A 23,470-nucleotide genomic window follows, 5' to 3' on the forward strand; every position below is an offset into this window, starting at 1 on the left:
CTATTTTGATGTTTCACTAGCTAATACCTTAGAATGCTTTGTTTCTGTATTTTTCATCGGATTTGCTAATCCCAGTCTCTGGTTAACCCTCATAGTCATTTTCTTCCCTCTATGTTTTGTAGCTATCAAGTGGTCTTGGAAAAAGTCATGAAATTAAATTAATCTCATCTATTGCAGATCTATTATGAAATCTCAACTGAGCAAGAACTCTAATCAACAACTTTGTTAATTAGGTTTAAATTGTGCTTATCAAATCTCATAATTTATTTATATGAACTAAACTCTTTATTAGTCACTAGTGCCTTAGGAGTAAATATTTGAAGTTTCAGTCTTTTTTATGGAGCAATTAATTGATAAAGCACAGATTCAGAGTTATGAAGACATGCTAAAATTCTGCTTCTAATTCATACTGGCTGTGTGGCCCTGTATAAATCACTTAACTTCTCAATGTTCCAGGTAGCTTTCTAAAATTATAAGTACATAGATAAGTACATAATAGTACATAAATAGAACATAGGACAATTTATATTGGTAGTGGGAATTTCCTCAACAGGAATTCCCAATGTCAATGAAATCACAAGTCTGGAACTCCAAATCCCACATTCTTTGAAAACTCATAGAAAGGAAAGTAGACTGCCTCAGTTTGCTTTTTTTATAGACCCATACTTGTTACCTTGATATAGGACCTCATTTAAATAAGTGAATGTTTGTCATTCACAATAGAACTATAATATAATTTTCTTCTTTTACAAATTTGATACTGTTTCTTTCCTACCGTGAAATAATAGGTTACCTTTGGGCATAGTGGGTTCCCCCTCAAGGATATGATAGAAGAAGCTCAAGTTAGCTCTTTAGAGTCAGTTGCCAAGTTTTCAGTGTGAGAACCTTGGAATTTGATAGATGCAACAAATCGGGGATTTATTTATTATTTTTTTGACTAGACATAAAGTAATTGAGAAATAATAATAGAGGTTATACCTACATGTGTACTATAGGGACAGTTTTTTGGAGAGTCAATTGTGACACATTTGCCAGTATGCCACTTATTGTTCTATACCCTATACCAGTGTTGGTGAATGTTTTTGACAAGATCATGTGCCCAAACTGCCACTTCAAGCTGCCTGTGAGCCGCTCCTTCCCCTACATTATCCCAGACAGTGGAGGGAGCAAGTGCTTATATTGGGTGACTGGACAGAGGGGCAGAGCATGCAAAAAAATGTCACTGGGTGCTGTGGAGAGGGGAAATGGAGCAGCCCCCTCCTTGCCACCAGGGCAGTGCCATGCTTCACCAACACAGCCCTATATTAATGGTTGCTCAAATGCAACTTTGCTCTAAGTTTCCTCTCAGATTATTTAAATCCTGCTTAAATCCCATCTCATCATATCTCTTTCCTGAGGCCTTTCCTCATTACTCTAGTACCCCATTAATCTTTTCTTTTCTAAACTTTTGCACTTGCTGTACCATAGTGTTTAGTACATTGATTATTTTTTCTTAGTTTCTTTTTTCTTTTAATTGTTTATATGTTGATACAATTTTATTAATCATTTATCTCCATTTTACCATCTATATTTTCTCTCTCCCTTTTAACCTTCCCCCCTTCCCAAGAAGGCAGGTAATAGGATATAGGTTGCACATGTGTTATCATACAATACATATTTTCATGCTCATCATGTTGGGTCATATTGATTATTAAATAATTGATTAGTATATGTTTTCCTATTGTCTCCCTCCCCTACTAAATGGAAAGTCTTGAAGGCAAGACACATTCATTGTATTCATTTTGTAGCTATGCAACTGTGCAAGTCACTTAAACTCATTTACCTAGGTCTTGCACTTCTGTCTTAGATTTGTTACTAAGACAAAAAAAAAGTAATGCTTTAAAAAACAAACAAGCTAGGTTGCTTCCAATCTTGATTGCACTGCTCTATAATAGCATATCTATTAGAGTTAGTTCATGTATGAAAATGACTGAATTTAAAAGTTGCATTCATATGTTTCCTTTCCTCCCAAATCCATCTCTAAGGGACTATTATCCCCCAAATGTTGATTGGCTTTGTTAAAAAAAGTCAAGTTACACAGAGGTCACAGGGGTCCATAATGGAGGGGAAGTTGTGTTGAATTAGGGACAGTTAAGCTGGGTATGGTCCATTTAAGATGATTAGGCTAGTTTCCCTAGTGATACTGAATATGAATCTCAAGTGAAACAAAGTCATCTTTTGGTTTGGCGGAGTCTCTTTGCTTGAAGTTAAAAATCAAGCCACTAAAAGAGTATAGGGAACTTTTAAAATGTAGGCATGTGAAGATCTGGGAAAAGATTGAAGAATTTAATTATATGGTACACCTCAAAGGTAGTGTTTTAGGAACAGAAAGACCTGAATAACACATAGCTACACAGAGATTCATCTAGGAGGGAGCTAAACATCCCTCCAGGTTTGAGTGCAAGTTGAATAGACATTGACAGATTTGTTTTCCTTTCAGATTAAATTGAACTTCTGATGTGAAAGTAGTTTTTACCAGTTTCTGATCTTGAAAGCTATATTTTTCCCCTTAACTAAATTTCTCTTGTTTAGACATCTTAGCTTTCTAGTGGTTTGGAAACTGGCATATTGAAGGCTGGGAAAGTTTAGGATAAATGATTTATTCAGAAAACATTGGGAGAAATAATAGACCTGGGTCCATTTTATCTTTCTGGGCCCACAGCATTTTGGAAAGCAGTTCACTAGGTGTGAAAATATACTCTCCATCTTAAATGCTCCAGAGATATTCAAAGATTTTTTCCCATAAGAAGTGGATGGCTAAACTTTATGAGAAGAAAATACCAATATTTATTTAAGAGACAACCGTTCTTTAAAGAATGAATATAATACAGTAGGAGTTTTAATTGGATTTTATCACATGATGATTTAATTAGGTAAAGAATGCATTGACAATATGTTTTCCACATCATGCTTGAAATCCTGATTAGTATAAATTCAAGTTGTTTACTTGAGAAAAAATAGTGTGATATAGTGTGATATGCTGGGGTTTGAATCAGGCCTTCATCCTTTGTAAGCTGTGTGACTATGGGGAATTCTTAACCTATCTGAATCTTTCTCTATAAAATGATGATAATGACACCAGTATCAAAAGTTGTAGTCAGATTATAATGAGAGAATACTTATAAAGGCTTTTCAAATATTGAAGCACTATACTACTATGAGAAATAATAATTACTGGAATTAATTTTCTCAAATTACCCTGACATACGTTTGTCAAAATTAAATCTACTCATGTCTCTGAGATCAGGGATATATATTCTCCATATATACTCAATTCTTACTATAGAATTAACAAACCCATAATGGGAGGTTAATCATATGTTGAATTGAATTCTAACTCAAAAGGACATTTTAATTTCTTGTGTTCACACATATATGTTGGTTAGTCAATAAACATTTGTCAGGTGCTCACAATGTCAGGTATTGTTCCATGTGGTGAGAATAGAAAAAGAGGGAAAAGATAGTCCCTGTCCTCATCTAATGGTGAGAAAACAATCAAACATATTCAAACAAACTATATACAAGATAAATATAAAATAAGGGAGAAGGCACTAAAATCACATTATCTTGGGAAGGTTTCCTGTGGAAGTTTAGATTTTTTGCTCTAAGTTTAAGTGATTGATTATATATGCCCTAGAACTAAGTGGTATATTTAAGGTCAAACCAGATTAGTAGTTGAAGTATACTGTTAAATCCAAAGATGTTTATATTGAAGGGTTAACATAAAATTTTAGTAACTCTTTCCTGTTGTATATCATGGACCTCACACTTATCAAGCAGAGACGGGGGCTGCTTTGAACTTTGGTCAGTTTCTCAGCAGCTTTTAAAGATCTGACTGTCTGGCAGATCAACATACTTCTGTGAGATTAGACTTGTCTCATAAATGTGTTGTCTTCATGACTTGTAATTAAATTTTGAGACATATTTTGCCTGGTCACTTCTCAGAATCTTGGCCAGGTCACTAGGACCCTGGAAGCATTGATGCAAACTACAGTTGGCAAAGTGCCTTTTTTGTTTTGAGGTCAATAAAATCCCCTTCTGAAAAGTGGACTTTGGAATCTTACTCATGGAAAAGGATGCTTTTGCCTGTGACTTTCCTGAATGCTGAGCCCTGGGACCACCTTCTGCTGGAATATTCAGACGTTGGAAACAATGAGTTGCCCTATCATAAAAGCTAAGGAATCAATGCTAAGAATTCTAGAAACGAACAAAGTTAGAGAGCTTACATTTACAGAATTATATGTTCATCTAGTCCAGCTCTTTCTTTTATAAGTTAAGAAAATGATTTCAAAAGAGATGAAGTCATTTATCCAAGGTTCCCAATCAACCAAAGTGAAACGAATTCATAGTATGTGCTTAATAAAAGATTATTGAAATGTTCTTAGTGAATTGAAAATCTTGTGAGATAAGCACTAAAGAAAATATTATGCCTGTTTTACAGAAGACTTTGAGGCTCAGTGTGAATATGGTTTGTCTGTAGACATGCACCTAATAAGAATCAAGAGATATGATTTGAATCAAGTCTCTTTTGAATCCAAGTCCAGTGCACTACAGAGTAACAATTTAGAACTTGCTAAGGTGACTTTAGAACTATGGTCAAGGATATTTGAATTAATCCACCAATACATACTAAGTATCTATTATGTGCTCCTCAATGCTGACTACACCAAGGAAAAAAATTATTATTTTATACTGGCTATGAGGAAAACAGATTCTTTTTTTTATTTTTTTTTAAACCCTTAACTTCGGTGTATTGGCTCCTAGGTGGAAGAGTGGTAAGGGTGGGCAATGGGGGTCAAGTGACTTGCCCAGGATCACACAGCTGGGAAGTGTCTGAGGCTGGATTTGAACCTAGGACCTTCTGTCTCTAGGCCTGACTCTCAATCCACTGAGCTACCTAGCTTCCCCCATGGAAAACAGATTCTTCAAAGAAAATAAATTTTGTTTTTACATTGCCTATAATTCCCCTATTATATTTTCTTTCATTCCTGTTGAACTATCATATATAAAAATATTTTTGAAAACATAATTTACTTGCAGAATCATGACAAATAAGAAAGAATTATAATATTAAACACTGAAAAACTTCCCAAATTTCAAAAAGGAGGAGGTGCAAACTTCAAAATGTAGCTAATCCTCATTTAATTTTTAGAATGATTAGAATAGGTTTGTGAGAAGTGAGGCAGAACTAATTAATGAGAGAGCATGGGTTTTCTAAGAACCAGATACGCATTGTGTCCAACTTCATTTCTTTTTTGAAAAGGCTACTAGATTTTCAGATAAGGAGAATGCCATGGGTATGATTTAGTTATATTTCAGGAACTTGGAAAATTATCTCATGGTATTTTTTCAAATATGATGGAGAGAGTGTGATCAGATAGAACATTTGGTTGGCTGCAGAATGTTGAGACATAAGAACTCAAAGAATATTGATAAAAGTGGGGATTGATATCAATCTAGAGAGATGCGTTTAATGGAATGCCATATGGTATGTTGTTCTTATAAGTTGTTTTTTTTTTTCAAACTTTTTTTGTTGGTGGTTTAGATGAATGTTTAGAATGCAAACTTGGGACTGCATGAACCTAGGAAAAGAGCTAAGATGTTGGATAAGAATGGGAATCTAAAGTTATTTCAACATTTTAGAATGATGTGCTGAAGTTTACATAGTATGATATTGGATAAGGATAAATGTAAACTTTTAACTCCTGAAGATAATAGTTTTATATAGTTTATGTAGTTTAGCACCTCTCTTTTGAGAGAAGGTGTTTTTCAATTTTTATTTAATTTTACACTTATTTTTTAAAATAACCATGAATTCAGGAAGAAGATGCTGTTAGAGGGCAGTCAGTGTGAAAATGATCTAAATCTCAACTAAATGTGCATTAAACATCACAATGTGATATAACTTAAATGTTTTTCTTTTTTTTTTATTCTACATTGATAGGTAATACAGACAAAAGGAAGAAATATCAGAATATATCTTTAGTGTGTATAGTCAACACTAGCTATATCACAGTTCATTACTACCACTTGTGCAAGTCTGCCAACATAAAAATGTACATGCACACTATTGACTGATAGAATGAAAGATGTCCAAACACAGTGCTGTGTTCTGTATCCTAGGAACTGATTGGCTCAGTGACTGTAGCATCAGTCTGTTTGCTCTCTCACACTGCGCCTATAAGTGCAGCATTTCTCCTGGTCCACTTCACATTGATGGTCTCATTGCTGTGTGTAGCATTGCTCTGTGGTGTTGTGTTTTTGTGAAGTTTTCATAAAAGTTTGAATTTACTTCAAGCCCTGTGCCACCCAAATATTCTGTGCCTCCTAAGTCTTCTGGCAGTGAACCCAAACACCACAGGAAGATGCTTAAAGTCAAAGAATAATAAAATAAACATAACACCATTACTTCGTGGATTTTCACCTATCTCAGGGGTCTCTTGAATGTAACCTCTGTGAAAGGTGTATTCTATACAGTCCCAGGTATCACCTTTTAGAAAGACATATCAAGAACCTACAATAGAGCCAGAAAAGAAAGGCCAGAATGGTGAAGAGATTAAAACCTTTGTCATAAAGTAAGTGAAAGAGATGCTTGACCTGGACAAGAAAAGACAGTTTGGAAACAACAATGATAGCAACACCTTTTCTGTCCATGAAGATCTGTCTTTTCTCTGCAACTTAATGAGTTGCTGGGGGGCACTAAGAGATTAAACAACTTGTCCATGGTCTCACAGCCTATATGCATGAAAAGTGTGATTTGAATCTAGATTTCCCAGATTTTGAGACTAGCTCACATTTCACTATGAAAAATTGTCTCTCATAGTTGTATATCCATTAATTACCTGTCATCATGAAGAGCATTTCATTAAAAAAGGGAAAAGTGACAAGAATGAAAAATTTATAGTTTTTGGTATATTTATAATTTATCATTCATTATAAGTTGTCATAAATATTTCTCATATCTTAATATAACTTGTAGTTGTGAATTTATAAGTGATATTTATTTTGCTAATATAAAAGACATATATACTCATATATTTAAATACTTGAATTGCTATTGGTCAGAAAAAAGCGTAGACTTTTTTTCTACACTTCTGCTTGTCAATACAGGGTATAAACATGCCATTTTTAGATTAAGTTAAGTTTAACTGCTAAAAAATAGAATAATTTTTCTTTTTTAAATAAATTAAAAATTTTACATGTTAAAATAATTTTTAATAATTATTTTCAGAAATTTTGCAATTCATGTATTCTCTCTCCCTTCCCCCCTCACCAAGATAGCAAGTAATATGATATGGGCCAGTGATGGTGAATCTATGGCATGGGTGCCAAAGATGGCATGCAGAGCATTCTCTGTGGCCATGTGGGACACTCCACCTAACTCCCCACCCTAGCCTTTGTTACTAGAAAGGCAAAGGGACTCAGGTGGATCTACTACCACCCCATATTCACTGTGCCTGAGGACATTTCTTCACATAACCCACCTCTCTGCCCAGCAGTCCAATGGGAGCACATAGTGGGTAAGGTGGGCAGCTCACAGGTAGCAGAGCTAGAGGGGAGAGAGAGCTCAGGCCATTCCTCTCTCCCCCTCCACATGTGCTGAGGACATTCCTCACTTCACCTGCCCCTCACCTCAGAAGTCTAATGGGAGTGCTTTCTCCCTCTCCTGTGTAAGGTAAGGGGGGGATAGGTCACCGCACTCAGTCTCTGGTGGGAAGCCAGCATGGGACTTGATCTGGGGTGTCGGCAGAGCCTGACACTCTGTCTCGAAAAGTTTCACCATCACTGATATAGGCTATACATGTGTTATTATACAATACATATTTCTGTGTCCATCATGTTGTGAAAGCAGACAGATATCACTTACAAAAGAGAAAAATATCATTGAAGAAATAAAGTAAAGAATGGTTTTCTCCAATCTACATTCAGACTGTATTCTTTCTATGGTGTTGGATAGCTTTTTTCATCATGATTCCCTTGGAGTTTGTCCTGGATCCTTGCATTGCAAATAATAGTTTAGTCATTCAATAGTTGATAATCTAGAATTATTTTTCAATTACAATTAAAATTATTTCTCAAAATAGAATTGGCTCTTTCAATAGATAGTGAGTCCCACATCGTTTTGGGAAAAGGTCCTCAAACTGAGATTAGAATTCAATTGTTAATGATATTCCCTCTCTAATTGGACTGAATAACCTCTGAACACACTTCTAATTCCAACATTGTATATTTCCATGATTCTATTAATGACAAACTATTTTTACTCTTGACAGAGAGGAAGATGTACATATGCTCTTGTTGATACTTGAATTTCGAAGCAATTGAGTAGTTCTATGTAGGGAAAAAAAACCATGAAAGATTATAGCATATGGAAATGAAAACACCAATGAAATAATTGGGGATCATTGAGCTGACCAGTTTTACCATACTTGTGATCTTTATAGGAGAACTGAGGATCCTAGGACGGGAAAGAGACTGGGGCAAATGGTTGGGTTACATTAGAAGAGAGCAGTGGCAAAACCAGCACAGAACTAACCATCTGATAATTTCATGTTTTAACTAATTATTATTGCTTAATAGTCACTAAGTTTCTGTACTATTAAAGTATAAATTCTGGTACTACCAGGTATATTTTACTGTACTAGGATAAAGTCCTAATCACCCCACTCATAGTCCTATTGGCATCTGTGTACAGAACAGATTTGGGAGGCAGAGGTTTGAAGGCATGAAACCAATTGGGAATGTATTGTAAATCAGTTATGTTGACCTCAGAAACGGATCTCTGAAGGCCACATGATATCTATGTTTCATTGTATTTTTATGTATTTTGATAAACATTTCCAAATTACATTTTAACTTGTCTTGGGGAGCTCAGGAAATCTGGAATTTTGACACTGGAAAAGTGCTTGCCTGAAGAAGCTTATGATAGTTTGAATAAAAACAGCAAAAATAACTTAATAAAAGCAATTCACAGGAAAAATGAACAAAATTTAGGACTTAGTTCCACCTCCACACATGACATTATTGGGGAATGGAAAGAGGATGAAAAAAGGAAAGGGAGAATGAAGAAAGGGAAAATGAGAGCTTTATGGTTGAGTGACTTGATAATGTAGTAGACAGTTGTTTTGGTGGAATTAGAAAAAGTTTGTTTTTGACATTTTAATTTTTAAGATAATGATAGGCTATCCCAATAAGAAATATTCATTAGGGAATTGGAGGTGAATGTTTGAAGCACAGGACAGAGACTTAAGTTATATTTTTGAGAGTTTTCTCTTTGTAAATAAATCCTCAAATCATTATTAAAATGCAGTAGTGCCCCCAATTCAACATGATTCCTAAGCTATAAATCTTATATTCATTTTTACCTCTTAACTCTCTTTCATTCCCGTACCCAATTAGTCAACAAGTACTGCTGACATTTTCTTTAAAAATATACGGCAGGTTTTGCTTCAAGATGGCGGCGGGAATGTATTTGGAGCATTATCTGGACAAAGAATAGACCCTCCAGTGATTCCTCTCACCAGCCTGGCCGCCCCTCCCCCTTAAGTGACTGAAGGGAGGACAATAACTACCAAACAAGAAAGGACTGAGACTCCTTTCCTCATGGATCTGAGACCCTGTTCCCATCAGAAAGTACCTGGTGCTAGTCAGGTATTGAAAACCTCCCCTTTGAACTCCAGAGAAACTTCCAGCTTATGCGGGAACTAGACCAGAGAACTGAGGAAGTATTAGATATCATCAGTGGACCTGCACTCTGGCAACTCTTGAGCAAGTTTGGCTGCCCTGAGAAATTCTCTTGGACCCTGAGGCTACTCCCCTTTGGTCAGACCTGAAAGCAGAGATTGACAAGCTGGCCACTGAGTATATGAGTAGCGCCCAAAGCCTCAACTCAGAGGAAAAGCTGGCATTACTTAAGCAGATCCAAGAAGCCTATGGCAAGTGAAAGGAATTTGGGGATGACAAGGTGCAGCTCGCCATGCAGACCTACGAGATGGTGGATAAGCACATTCGAAGACTGGACACAGATCTAGCCCGTTTTGAGGCTGATCTGAAAGAGAAACAGATTGAGTCAAGTGACTATGACAGCTCTTCCAGCAAAGGAAAAAAGAGCCGGGTTCAGAAGGAGAAGAAAGCTGCCCGCGCTCGTTCCAAGGGGAAGAACTCAGATGAGGAGGCTCCCAAGGCTGCCCAGAAAAAGCTGAAATTTGTTCGCACAAGCCCCGAGTATGGTATGCCCTCAGTGACTTTTGGCAGTGTCCATCCCTCACATGTGCTTGATATGCCAGTGGATCCCAATGAACCCACCTACTGCCTTTGCCACCAGGTTTCCTACGGGGAGATGATTGGCTGTGACAACCCTGAATTGTTCCATTGAGTGGTTCCACTTTGCCTGTGTTGGACTAACAACCAAGCCCCGAGGGAAATGGTTCTGCCCTCTGTGCTCCCAGGAATGGAAGAAGAAATAAAGAAAAGCCTTGGATGCATCATCACAGTTTCATCTCTTCTCCTCACCTGGGCTGGGACATGGGGTAGAGACCACTGTGTTGGGGCGTTGGGACTCAGAGGGGGAAAGGGGGCTGGTCCAGAGAAGTCACTCCCTTCTCCTCCTGCCTCCCCCACACACATACACACTCTTGGTGCTGAGGCTGCATTTGAATTGCAGTAGGGAGGCCCTCCTTTAGACCATCGCCTTCCCCTTCCCGGGGTTAGTAGAGGAGGGGTCATTCCCACCTGCCCTTTGCCTCCATGCTGAGGTTGGTGCTGTATCTTGGAGGGATACCTTTTTGCTTCCCTCACTGTATGTACATAGGGGCTGGGGCAGCAGTACAGGGTGCCTCCCTTCTCCCCCCCCTCCCCCCCCCATGGTGGGAGCTATGGTATGCTGATCTTCCTTCTCCCCTTGCACTTCCTCCTTTTGTAGGGCCCTTTCTGTAGGGTCACCTTCTACCCCGTGGCTGGGGAGTTTTTAGTCTTGTGTGTATTGGAGGGACCTCCTTTGTAAAGGAGGAGTGGGTGGGAAAATAAAAGTCATGAAATCTGAAAAAAAAAATATACGGCAAATTCCCTTTTCACTCTCCATTTCCTTTATCGTCCTTAATCAAGCACTAAGCATTTTGTATCTAGATTGTCACCTGGCCTCCTTTTGGTTGCTTTCTCTATCTTCAGCCTGTCCTGCCTCTAATCCCTCCTGTATATTGCTGCCAGACTAATCTTCCTTAAACACAGCTTTCATCATGTCACTCCTGTGCTCAACAACTTAGTCCTTGACATGATAATTCTGTTATCGACCAAGGTGCACCTTTGACAAAGTGAGCTGAGAAGCTTTATCCTTCTGTTTCCCTGTAAGGACACCAGGTCCCATCCCAATTTTTCTTGAGCATGAAAATATTTTTTAAATATTTATTATTATTACTATTTTAGTTTGCAAATTCTCACAAGATAGTAGTGGTACTAATGGCATACATTGATTTAAAAATAAATGACAAATACCAAATTCAATATTGCTTTTAAATAAATTTCTGTTTTATTAACAAGACATATGTGAAAGTAATGTAGTTAATGGATGGATTCACAGTTTGAAAGTCCTGAGTTCCAGAACTGCCACTGACATTCTAACTATGTGACCATGGACAAATTAAAGCTTTTTAGATCCCCATGCACTTGTCTGAGACTCTAAATAATGGACAAGTTGATTATTTGTATGGCTAGTGGGAGTTTCAACAAATACAATTCCCTAAACTGATGGAAACACAGTTTTAGGTCTCTAGCCCTCCCACAAGATCCACATAGAGCTGAAATAACAATAATATCTAGCATTTATATTGTACCTTAAAGTTTATAAGGTGTTTTTCATATATTTTACTGTTTGATCCTCAAAGCAACATTATGAAATAAAAGCAATTATTTCTGTTTTACAGATGAAGATACTGAAGCAGACAGAGGATAAGTGATTTGTCCAAGGTTGCATAGCTAGTAAAAGTCTATGTCAGGATTTGAACTCAGGTCTTCCAGCATCCATATTTCATGTTCCATTGACTATGCTATCTAGTTGCAGACTAATTAAAATACTTATACGTAAATGCACATGACATTACTTATTAAGCACATGAAATGATGTTTGGCGTACAAATTTTCAGACCTCTTCCTTTAAATAATTTCATGCTTTCTGTCATGTCAAAAGTTGGGAACTGTTATTTGAGAACAGTGTTTATCAGCTCCATATGTTCCATAAACTTTCCCTGTCATTCAACACTTTCTGCAATAAGATTTCTGATCCAACTTTATTTTCAATTGATCCTTAACAATAGCCCTTTGTTCTTTTGATTGTCTCCCACATATTTTATGCTCATGTCTGCCTTTGAATCTTGGCATGTATCTTTCTCTTCACCTGAGATGCTCTCATTTCTTCTCATCCAATCCAAATCCTATCCATCTTTCACATCCATCTGATTTGTTTTTCTTCTCTGAACTTTTTCTGCTACTGCTACAAGTGAATTTTCCTTAGGAGTTAGAGCCTGGATTTTAGTTTGGTTCTTAATTACAGTATTTTTTAATTTTCTTAATTCATGTTTATATGGTATTTACACCAATTATATTATAGATTATTTGAGGAAATAAATTATGCCTTCTCCTTCTATATTGCATACTTCAGGAAATATAATACACAAAATAAATACTGGTGGATGTGAAACTGGATTAACTGACTAGTGTAGTGTTCCAGTGTCTCCTGGACACTGGAATGTCTAGGAATGAACTGAAAAGAAAGAAAGTGGGTTTCCTCTACATGCTTACTATAGAATATTATTTTTAAAGTTATTAATTAAATATTTCAGAATTTTTGGGAAAAATTCTAAAGATCTGATGAACTAAAACTAAAGTTGTTATGTTTTGAGATTATTTTTAAACATTATATGAGAAATGGACAGAGCCAAGATGGCAGCTCGGTAGAACTAAAACTGCTGTGACAATCCTTTCAAACCAATTTTTAAAAGGTGCCTCAAAAATGCAGGAATCAGGAACTAATAGCAAGATGGAGTGAGGGGGTTCTCCTGCTGAACACAACTTGAAAGGTAGGCAGAGAGAGTTGATTTGCATAGGATAGGGGGAAACCTAAAGCAAAACTTCGTACAGAGAAGTGTCGCCAACGACCCCTCCCACCTACTGTGCCAGGTTTTGCAACAGTGCATAGGCTATTTGGGATCCCAGGACATGTGCTGTACCAAGAAAAGAGCACTTCAGACCCACCTCTTAAAGGTCTGGGGACCTTGGCACCAGCTTGCAGTGAGGCCCAGAAATCCATAAAGCTGGGCCCTTTCAAGCCTGCATTGCAAGACGAAATACCTCACAGTGCAGATTCCTGAAAACCAGCAGCAGAAGAAAGAGAATCAGTCGATGCTTTCATAATTCTCAGCCCACAAGCATAAAAAACTTGGAAAATGAGGAACAGCAAAAGAAACATTTAACACTCAAAATATTCTGTGGGGACAAAAAACAAAGCACAGAACCAATAGGGGATTTTGAGATCTAAGAAACCATGTGCAAAACTTAAAAGAAAATTGAAAGAAAAATGGGATAATGAAATGAAAGTAATGCAAAAAAAGAAAATAACAGCTTAAAAAGCTACACTGGTAAAATGGAAAAAAGACTCACAAAAAAACTAATGAAGAATAGAGTTTTCTATAAAACAGAATTGACCTACTTGAAAAAGAGACAAAAAATTTCAGTGAAGAAAAGAGTGGCATGAAAAGTAGAATGGACCAAATGGAAAAGGAGGATCAAAACACCATGGAAGAAATTCATTTTTAAAAATTAGAATTGGGCAAATAGAAACTAATGACTTCAAGAGAACTCAAGAAACAACAAAACAAAATCAAAAGAATGAAAAAAAGAAAAGAAAATATGAAATCTATCATTGAAAATATGAGTAATCTAGAAAAACAGATCCAGGAGAGATAATTTAAGAATTATTGGAGTACCTCAATTAATGACCTAAAAAAAAGCCTAGACATCATATTAAAAAGAAATTATCAAAGAAAACTGCCATGATATTCTTGAACAAGAGAGTTAAATAGACATTGAAAGACTCCACAGACCACTTTCTGAAATAAGCCCCAAATGACAATTCTCAGGAATGATGTAGCCAGGATCAAGAGCTCCTAGGCCAAGGAGAAAATATTCCAAACATCCAAAAAGAAACAATTCAGATATCATGGAGCACTAGTCAATATTACACTGGATCTAGCAGATTCCACATTAAAGGATCAGAAGACTTGGAATATGTTTTTCTGGAAGGCAAGGATTTATTGAATTTACAACCAAGAATCAACTCTCCATCAAAATGGATTATATTATTTTAGGGGAAAGTATAGTGATTTAATAAAAAAAAGAAGACTTCAAAACATTCCTAAAGAAAAGACCGAACTTAAATAGAAAATCTGATGTCCAAATACAAAATTTAAGAGCAGCATGAAAAGGTAAATAAGAAAGAAAACATTTAAGAGCTCCAGTAAGGTCAAAGTATTTATATTCCTATATGAAAAATGATATCTGTAACTGAAAAACTGTAGTTAGAGGTATACATAGACAGAGGGTGTGGTAGTAAGCTGTTTAGGATGATATATAAAAAATAAAATTAAGAGTGAAAAAGAAAATTACACTAAGAGAAATGGGAAGAGAAGTTAAATTGGGTAAATTATATCACATAAAATGGTGAGGAAGGGATACTATTACAGTGGAGGGAGGATGAGGGTGATAATGGGTAATCCTTAAACCTTATTCTCATTGGAATTGTCTCTGAGAGGGAAGAACAGTCAGATTGTCTAGGGGTATAGAATCCTACCTTACCCTATAGAGAAATAGAGGGGGATAAAAAAAAGGGAGTGGGGGGAAGTGGAGTAATATTAAGGAGGAAGAAGTTGGGGGTGATTTAAAGAACACATAGAGAAGTAGGAGAGAAATAAGAAGGGTGGTGGTGGGAAGGAGAGTCATATAATGGAGGGGAAATGGATAGGGATTCTGGAAGCAAAACACTGGTGTTGAAAGAATGAGTGAAAAGAGAAAGATCAGGATTAAAAGAGGAAATCAAGAAATAAAGGAATACACCAATGGTAATCATAACTGAATATAAATGGGATGAACTCACCCATAACACAGAAGCAGATAGCAAAATAGATTAAAAGCCAGAATCCTAACATATGCTGTTTATGAGAAACATATTTGAGGCATGTAAACACATACAAAGTAAAGTTAAGAAGCTGCAGCAGAATCTATTGGGCTTCAACTGAAACAAAAAAAAGTAGGAGTAGCAATGGTGTTCTCAGACAAAGCTAAAGCAAAAATAGATCTGATTAGAATTAATAAGGATGATAATTATATCTTTATAAAAGGCAGTATAAATAATGAAGAAATATCAGTACTTAACATGTTTGCACCAAATGGTATAGCATCTAGATTTTTAAAAGAGAAAGTAAAGGAATTTAAGAAGGGAATAGATTGTAAAACTAGACTAGTGGAGGACCTCAAACTTCCCCAATCAGAACTAGATAAACCTAACAAAAAATAAGTAAGAAAGAAGTAAAGGAAGTGAATGAAATTTTAGAAAAATTGCATTCAATAAATATCTGGAGAAAATTAAATATAAATAAAAAGGAATATACCTTCTTTTCTGTAGCACACAGTACATATGCAAAAATTGACCATGTACTGGGGCATAAAAACTTCACTATCAAATGCAGAAAAACAAAAACAAAAATAATGAATGTAACTTTTTTCAGATTATATTGCAATAAAACTATAATCAATAAGTGTTCATAGAACACAAATTAAAAGTTAGTTGGAGAACCTACTGTTTGACAAAAACTGCTGGGAAAATTGGAAAACAGTATGGAAGAGACTAGGTTTAGGTCAACATGTCAAGATAAATTATAGCAATATAAATTCAGAATGGGAGAATGACTTAAATATAAAGAAGTAAATTATAAGTTAATTAGGTCAACATAGAATGGTAGTATACCTGTCAGTATACCTGATCTATGGGAAAGGAAAGAATTTAAGACCAAGCAAGAGATAGAGAACATTACAAAATGTAAAATGAATAATTTTGATTACATTAAATTAAAAAGGTTTTGTTCAAACAAAACCAATGCAACAAAAATTAGAAGGGAAACAAGAGATTGGGAAAACATTTTTAAAACAAAAACCTCTAACAAAGGTCTAATTTCTCAAATTTATAAGAAGCTAAGTCAATTGTATGAAAAATCAAGCCATTACTCAATTGACAAATTGTCAATGGATAGGCATTTTTCAGTTAAAGAAAACAAAAATAAGCACATGAAAAATATTCTAAATCTCTCATAATTAGAGAAATACAAATGAAAACAATGCAGAGGGACCACCTCACATCTAGCTAATTGGCTAATATGACAGTAAAGGAAAATAATAAATGTTGGAAAGGTTGTAGCAAAATTGGGACACTAATGCATTTCTAATGGAGTTGTGAATTGATTCAACCTTTCTGGAAGGCAATTTGGAAATATGCTCAAAGGGTTTTAAAAGAATTTCTTCCCTTTGATCCAGAAATATCACTACAAGTCTTGTACTCTAAAGAGATAATAATGAAAAATGTTTGTACAAAAATATTCCTAGCTGCTCTCTTTGTGGTAGCAAAAAATTGGAAAATGAGGAGGTGCCCCTCAACTGGGAGATGGCTGAACAAATTGTGATATATGATAATGATGTAATACTACTGTGCTATAAGGAATAATGAACTGGAATATTTCTATATAAGTTGAAGGAATCTCAAGGAACTGATGCAGAATGAAATGAGCAGAACCAAGAGAACATTATACACAAAAAGTGAAAATTTGTGAAACAAAACAATGTAATGGATTTTGCTAATACAAGACAATCCCAAGGGACTTATGAGAAAGAATGATATCCATATCAAGAGAAAAAACTGTGGTAGTAGAAAGACAGAAGAGAAACAAATGACTTATTTGTTTATATGGATATATGATTTAGGGTTTTGGTTTTTTTTTAAAACCCTTACCTTCCCCCTTGGAGTCAATACTGTACATTGGCTCCAAGGCTGAAGAGTGGCAAGGGTAGGCCATGGAGGTCAAGAGACTTACCCAGGGTCACATAGCTGAGAAGTGTCTGAGGTCAGATTTGAACCTAGGACCTCCTGTCTCTAGGCCTGGTTTTCAATCCACTGAGCTACTCAGCTTCCCCCTGGGGTTTTGGTTTTAAAAGATTGCTTTATTGCAAAAATGAATAATATGGAAATAGCTTTAAATGATAACATTTGTATAGCCCAGTGGAAGGGCTTTTTGGATATGGGAGGAGAGAAGGAAGAGGGGAGGGAAAGAAAACACAATATGTAATTATGAAGAAAATATTTAAAAAATAAAAATGATATTTTAAGTTAATTGGAAACTAAATAATCAATTCTTCAAAACAAGTGGGTCAAAGAACATATCACAGAAACAATCACTGATTTCACTCAAGTGAATGACAAAGAGGAGACAACATATCAAAATTTATGGGACACAATGAAAGCACTACACCAGGGGGAAATTTATATCCCTGAATGCTTATATCAATAACATTGAGAAAAGACAGATCAATGAATTGTGAATATAACAAAAAAATAGAAAAAGAACAAATTAAAAATCTCCCATTAAAGTCTAAATTGGAAATCCTAAAAATCAAAGGAAAAATTAATAAAATTAAAAGTAAAAGAATTATTGAACTAATAAACAAGAATATGGTTCTTTGAAAAAAATGAAATAGACTATTAGTTAATTTGTTTAAAAAAAGAAAGAAGAGAATCAAAATACCAGCATCAAAAATGAAAAAGGTTATTTCACCTCTAACAAAGACTGACATTATAAATAAATTAGGAGAATGTAGAATAATTTACCTGTCAGAACTATGGAGAAAGGAAGAATTTATGACCAAGCAAGAGATAAAGAACATTACAAGTTGTAAAATGAATAATTTTGATTACATTAAATTAAAAAGATTTTGTTCAAACAAAACCAATGCAACCAAAATTAGAAGGGAAGTAACAAACTGGGAAAAAATTTATGACAAATTTCCCTAATAAAAGTCTCATTTCTCCAATATAGAAAAACTAAGCCAAATTTATAAGACTCCAAGTCTTTCCCCAATTGATACATAGTGAAAGGATATGAATAGACAGTTTTCAGATGAAGAAATAAAAGTTATTGATAATCATATGAAAAAAGTTCTATATCCTTCTTGATTATAGAAATACAAATTAAAAAATACTCTGAGGTAACACCTCACACCTATCAGATTGGTCAATATGACAGTAAATGAAAATGATAACTGTTTGAAGGGGTGTAGCAAAATTGGGGCACTAATAAATTGCTGGTAGAGTTGTGAATTGATCCAACCATTCTGGAGGGCAAATTGAAATTATGCCCAAAGGTTATAAAAGAATGTTTACCTCTAGATACAGCAATAACACTACTGGGTCTATATCCAAAAGTTATATATATTTTTTAATTTTGAAAGGACATTTTAATATAAAAATATTTATAGCTGCTCTTTTTGAAGCAAAGAATTGGAAGCTATGTGGATGTCCCTTGGTTGGGGAATGACTGAACAAATTGTGGTATACAATGGTGATCGAATACTATTATACTATAAAGAATGATGAATAGGATGATTTCAGAAACACCTGGAAAGACCTACATCAGTATCTGAAATATTGTGCAATGACCAAATGTGATAGACTGCTACTAACAACAAAATACAATGATCCAGGACAGTTCTGAGGACTTAGGAAAAAGAATGCTATCTACCTCCTGAGAAATATATGTTGGAGTAGAAATACAGGTGAAAACATGATCTATCACTTTTTGGGTATATGTTTTGGGGTTTTGGTTCTATACAATTATTTGCTTATAACAATGGAAAGCATATGGAAATATGCTTTGTGTGATAATTCATGTATGACCCAGATTGAACTGCTTGTCAGCTTCAGGAGTGGGTAGGGAGGAAGGGAGGAAAACAAAATGGATCATGTGACTTTGGGAATCTTATGTGGAAATTTGTTATTAAAAAATAAACCTATATGAGATCAAGCACACAATTTAAGAACAAGCAACAGACTTGGAATGTCAAAGTCCATTAAGATGTGGTAAAAAGTTAAGAGAGGAAATAATTAATGTGAGAAAGCAAAAGTATTTAAGAAGATAAAAAAAGAAAACAATATGATATACATTAAAATTCAATAAGGGACAAAAGATGTAGAAAGGATTGAAAGCAAAGAAAAAAAGTCTTTGAGGATGATGATTTAAAATTTATTGGTATGCTAGAGTTTCCTTATAAAAGCAGACTTGTTTCCAATAATGGGATCTGATTTTATTTCTTCCTATTCTAACTAGGATAATCTATTCTATCTCTTTTCCTCTTGTGATTCACTTTTCCCCAAAAAAAGGCTCTGGACTAGATATGAATTGAGACACCAGTAAAGGCAGCAGAAAACACCTAAGAATTTATAGACTCTGTGATGCTTAAGTAGTAAAGTCTACTTATTTCTTCCTAATGCCTACAGCTGTTTTCCCAATCTGGTCTAAATTTTCTACCTTTCCAGTCTTATATTTTATTCTCCTCCATGTACTCTATGATCGAGTTACACAAACCTAATAGATGTTTCTTGTACATTACACTCCATCTCTAACTCATTTCATTTCTATCGCCTGTACCAAATCATGGAAAGTTCTTCCTCCTCAACTCTACCTCTTAACTTCCCTAGCTTCCTTTAAGCCTTTCTGCAGGGGAACTTCCCTTTTTCTCTTGTCTTCTCTCCTGTCTGGGTGTCTTTGAACTGGGATTATGTTTCATCTATATTTATTATATTATCATATCATTGTATGTAACTTTTAAATTCCTGTTGTTTGTATGTTGTTTCCCCCATTAGAATATAAGTTCCTTGAAGTCAGGGACTGTGCTTTTATCTTTCTTTGTATCTCCAACATTGAATATAGTGTCCAAGATACAGTAAATGCTTAACAAATGCATATTAATTGACCTCGCCCAAATCTATTTTCTAGATCCTCTACCTTGTCAATATTTCCCAATTTCTGAATGGAATCTTGGATTCTGCCTCCATGGTGCCATTTGAACCTTCACTTTCTCCATGTATTTCTTAGATCCCACTTATTCCCTTGCTTGTCACTTTTATTAGTCCTAGGTTAAAAAAATAATTACAGTATTTCAAAGCCATCCAGGATATAGTATAATAAACTGAGGCCAACACTTAGGTGCTGTTAGGGAGATATCATGGACTTTATTGTAGGTGGAGTATAGAACTTAAGGGCACTCATGTTCAAAATATAACCCCTTGTCTCTGAGGCAAGGCTTTCACTTGCCAGCAGCATCTCTGATAATTCCTATTGCATGCCAATTCCTTACCCTGTAAGTTCCCCCTTCCTGAACTGTCTAGTGGCAGTCTTAAACTTATAGGGGGAGATGGGATAAGTCAAGGTTGTCATTCTTCCAGGTCCATATCCATTATTACCTTTCAGATTAAATTTCATAAAATAATTCTAATGTCATTTCATCTCTTTAAAACAACCTACTGTAGATCTTCAAAATGCAGAATAAGCTTAATGTGTCTCTGCACTGGAGATGTCCTAACATGGGTCTCCATGTCAGTGAGAGCTGATATTGTTTTACTGTGCATCACCAATGGACATTTCTGAGCCAAGATGTATCTGTGGACTTGGATCAAAAACACACAACTGAGATGGCAATAGCCTCATCAGCAGAGGCACCTTGCATCCTAGTGCCTGCCAAAGTTCATTGTCTGTTGGCAAATATAGATTACGACAAGGTTTTGCAGCAGTTCCATATTCCAGATTAATCTGAACTAACCCATAAAAGATGAGCTTGATTAGGGAGTGACCAGAGTGACCCTGGGTATATTCATAGCCCAGTTCATACTCATGGATCGACAGCAAGAGGGCTAGAGAAAGAAAGAAATTCTCCAGCCTGTATTCAGGTTCAAGACCGACTCTTCTGAATCTCTTGTCCTCTGGACATCTGAGCTCAAAACTGAATGTTTTTTTAATTCTGACTCATAGACACATGCTGCTTACTCATTCTTTAAACCTCATTGGCCCAGAAGGAAAGCATTGTGATGAATGGTGCATCACTGCTGAGGGCATTGTCTTCAAGACTTTGTCCTAGGTTCTGGGTTAAGATGGCGGCAGAGTAAAAAGCAGTTCTTAACCTCTCCTGACCGAAACATACAGGACTTCTCAAGGAGACATAAAAACAAACCCAGTCGAATGGAGGGACCCCACAACAGGGTAAAGTGTGGAAGGTACGTGGAATTGGGGCATTTCCATGCTATAAAGGGGTGAAACAGCTCTCACTAAATCGTGGGCTGAGCAACCCCCCCACACACACACACACCACCTACAACGCCAAAGCCAGGTCAAAAGAAATAGAGCAAATTTGGGGCACCCATTGAGTCACTGGCCGCTCCAGGGCCTGTTCCTGAGAGCAGCAAGATTTAGGACCCCAAAAAGCTAAAGAACATGAACGGACTTTGAGCACGGACACAGAGCGCAGGCTCAGGCGGAGGCGTGGATGGAGGAGGACACAGGCGTGAGATAAGGCTCTGAAACCCTGAGTGGGGAACCAGTGTAGACGGGTATACGACTGTGGAAGCAGTGCCCTGAGACTTGTAAAGGAACCTCCTGCAGAGGATCAAGCAAGGGGGTCCACCCGGGGGCTTGACCTTGAGAAAAACCAGACCTCAGACCTCAGGACCCAAAAGACCGCAAACAGATGCTGAGCACTAGGATAAACCTGAGAACGGGCTGGGCTAACAATGGCTACCCAGAATCAGGTAGTTCAGAAGAGAAAGATTAATAACAAGAAAAAGAAATCTTTAACATTCGACAACTTTTACAGAGAGAAAATCCAGACAACCAAGCAAACAGAGGAGGAAAACAAACAAGCATCCAGACCCTCCAAAAATAATGAAAACTGGTCACAAGCTCTTGAAGAGTTCAAACCTGAGATGACGAGAAAGTTGGAAAAGATTTGGCTAGAGAAATGGGAAATAGCTCAAAAGGAAATCAGGCAAGAAAATAAAAGTTTAAAAGGCAGAATTTTGCAATTGGAAAGTGAGGCAAGTCAACTGAAGATCAGAAATGACCAGATTGAAAAGGAAAACCAGTCCCTAAAGGCTAGAATTGAGCAATTAGAAGCTAATGATCTCTCAAGACAACAAGAACAAATAAAACAAAGTCAAAAGACTGGAAAAAATAGAAGGAAATATGAAATATCTCAATGAGAAAGTGACAGACCAAGAAAACCGGTCTAGAAGAGACAATTTGAGAATCATTGGTCTCCCTGAAAAAGGAGAAATTAATAGAAATTTGGACTCCATACTAAAAGAAATTATTCAGCAAAATTGCCCTGAAGTCCTACAACAAGAGGGCAATATAGACATTGAAAGGATCCATAGATCACCCTCTACACTCAAACCCAGAAAAGACAACACCAAGGAATATAATAGCCAAATTCAAGAGCTTCCAAGTAAAAGAAAATATCTTACAAGAAGCCAGAAAGAGACAATTCAAATATTAAGGAGCACCAATCAGGATCACACAGGATCTGGCAGCCTCCACGCTAAAAGACCACAAGACTTGGAATACGATATTCAGAAAGGCGAGAGAGTTGGGCCTTCAGCCACAGATCAACTACCCATCAAAACTGACTATATACTTCCAGGGGAAAGTATGGGCATTCAACCAAATTGAAGATTTCCAAGTATTTGCACAGAAAAGACCAGGGCTAAATGGAAAGTTTGATATCCAACCACAAAAAGCGAGAGAAACATGAAAAGGTAAATGAGAAATGGAGGGGAAAGAAATAAAACTCATAACTTTTTAAATTTGTCTTTTTAAGGGCCTCAGTAAGATCCAATTATCTGTATTCCTATGTGGAGAAATGCTATGTATAATTCTCTGTAGTCAACTCTATTCACTATTAAGTATTCACTATTATAGTGGTCGGAAGAATAATTTATGGGGAGAGGGTGGAGTGCTGAATAGTCTAAGAAGATATGGGGGGTGGGAAAGAGGAGGGTGAATGGAGGTGGACACCAGGAGAAAATTGAGAGAATAAGAAAAATAGCATATTCTACTACACACAAAGAGGGCATGGGATGGGGAGGGGACAAATACTATTATAAGAAGGAGAGGAAGAGAGCATCAAGAGGTAATTTTTAAACCTTACTCTCAGTGTAATCAACTCGGAGAGGGAAGAGTAGTTATACTATCCATTGGGATATAAAACTCCTAGCTAACCCTACTGAGAAAGTCAGAAGGGATAAACCAAGGGGAGCAGGGGAGTGGGGAGGTCAAAAAAGGGAGGGGAGAAG

General features: G+C 36.3%; 1 pseudogene; it reads left to right on the forward strand.

The window, feature by feature from the left end:
• The first annotated feature begins 9,493 nt into the window (after positions 1-9,493).
• On the forward strand, positions 9,494-10,556 carry LOC123239371 (annotated as a pseudogene).
• The last annotated feature ends 12,914 nt before the right edge of the window (positions 10,557-23,470 follow it).

The sequence above is a fragment of the Gracilinanus agilis genome, chromosome 3, assembly GCF_016433145.1.
Source record: "Gracilinanus agilis isolate LMUSP501 chromosome 3, AgileGrace, whole genome shotgun sequence".
Lineage (NCBI taxonomy): Eukaryota > Metazoa > Chordata > Mammalia > Didelphimorphia > Didelphidae > Gracilinanus > Gracilinanus agilis.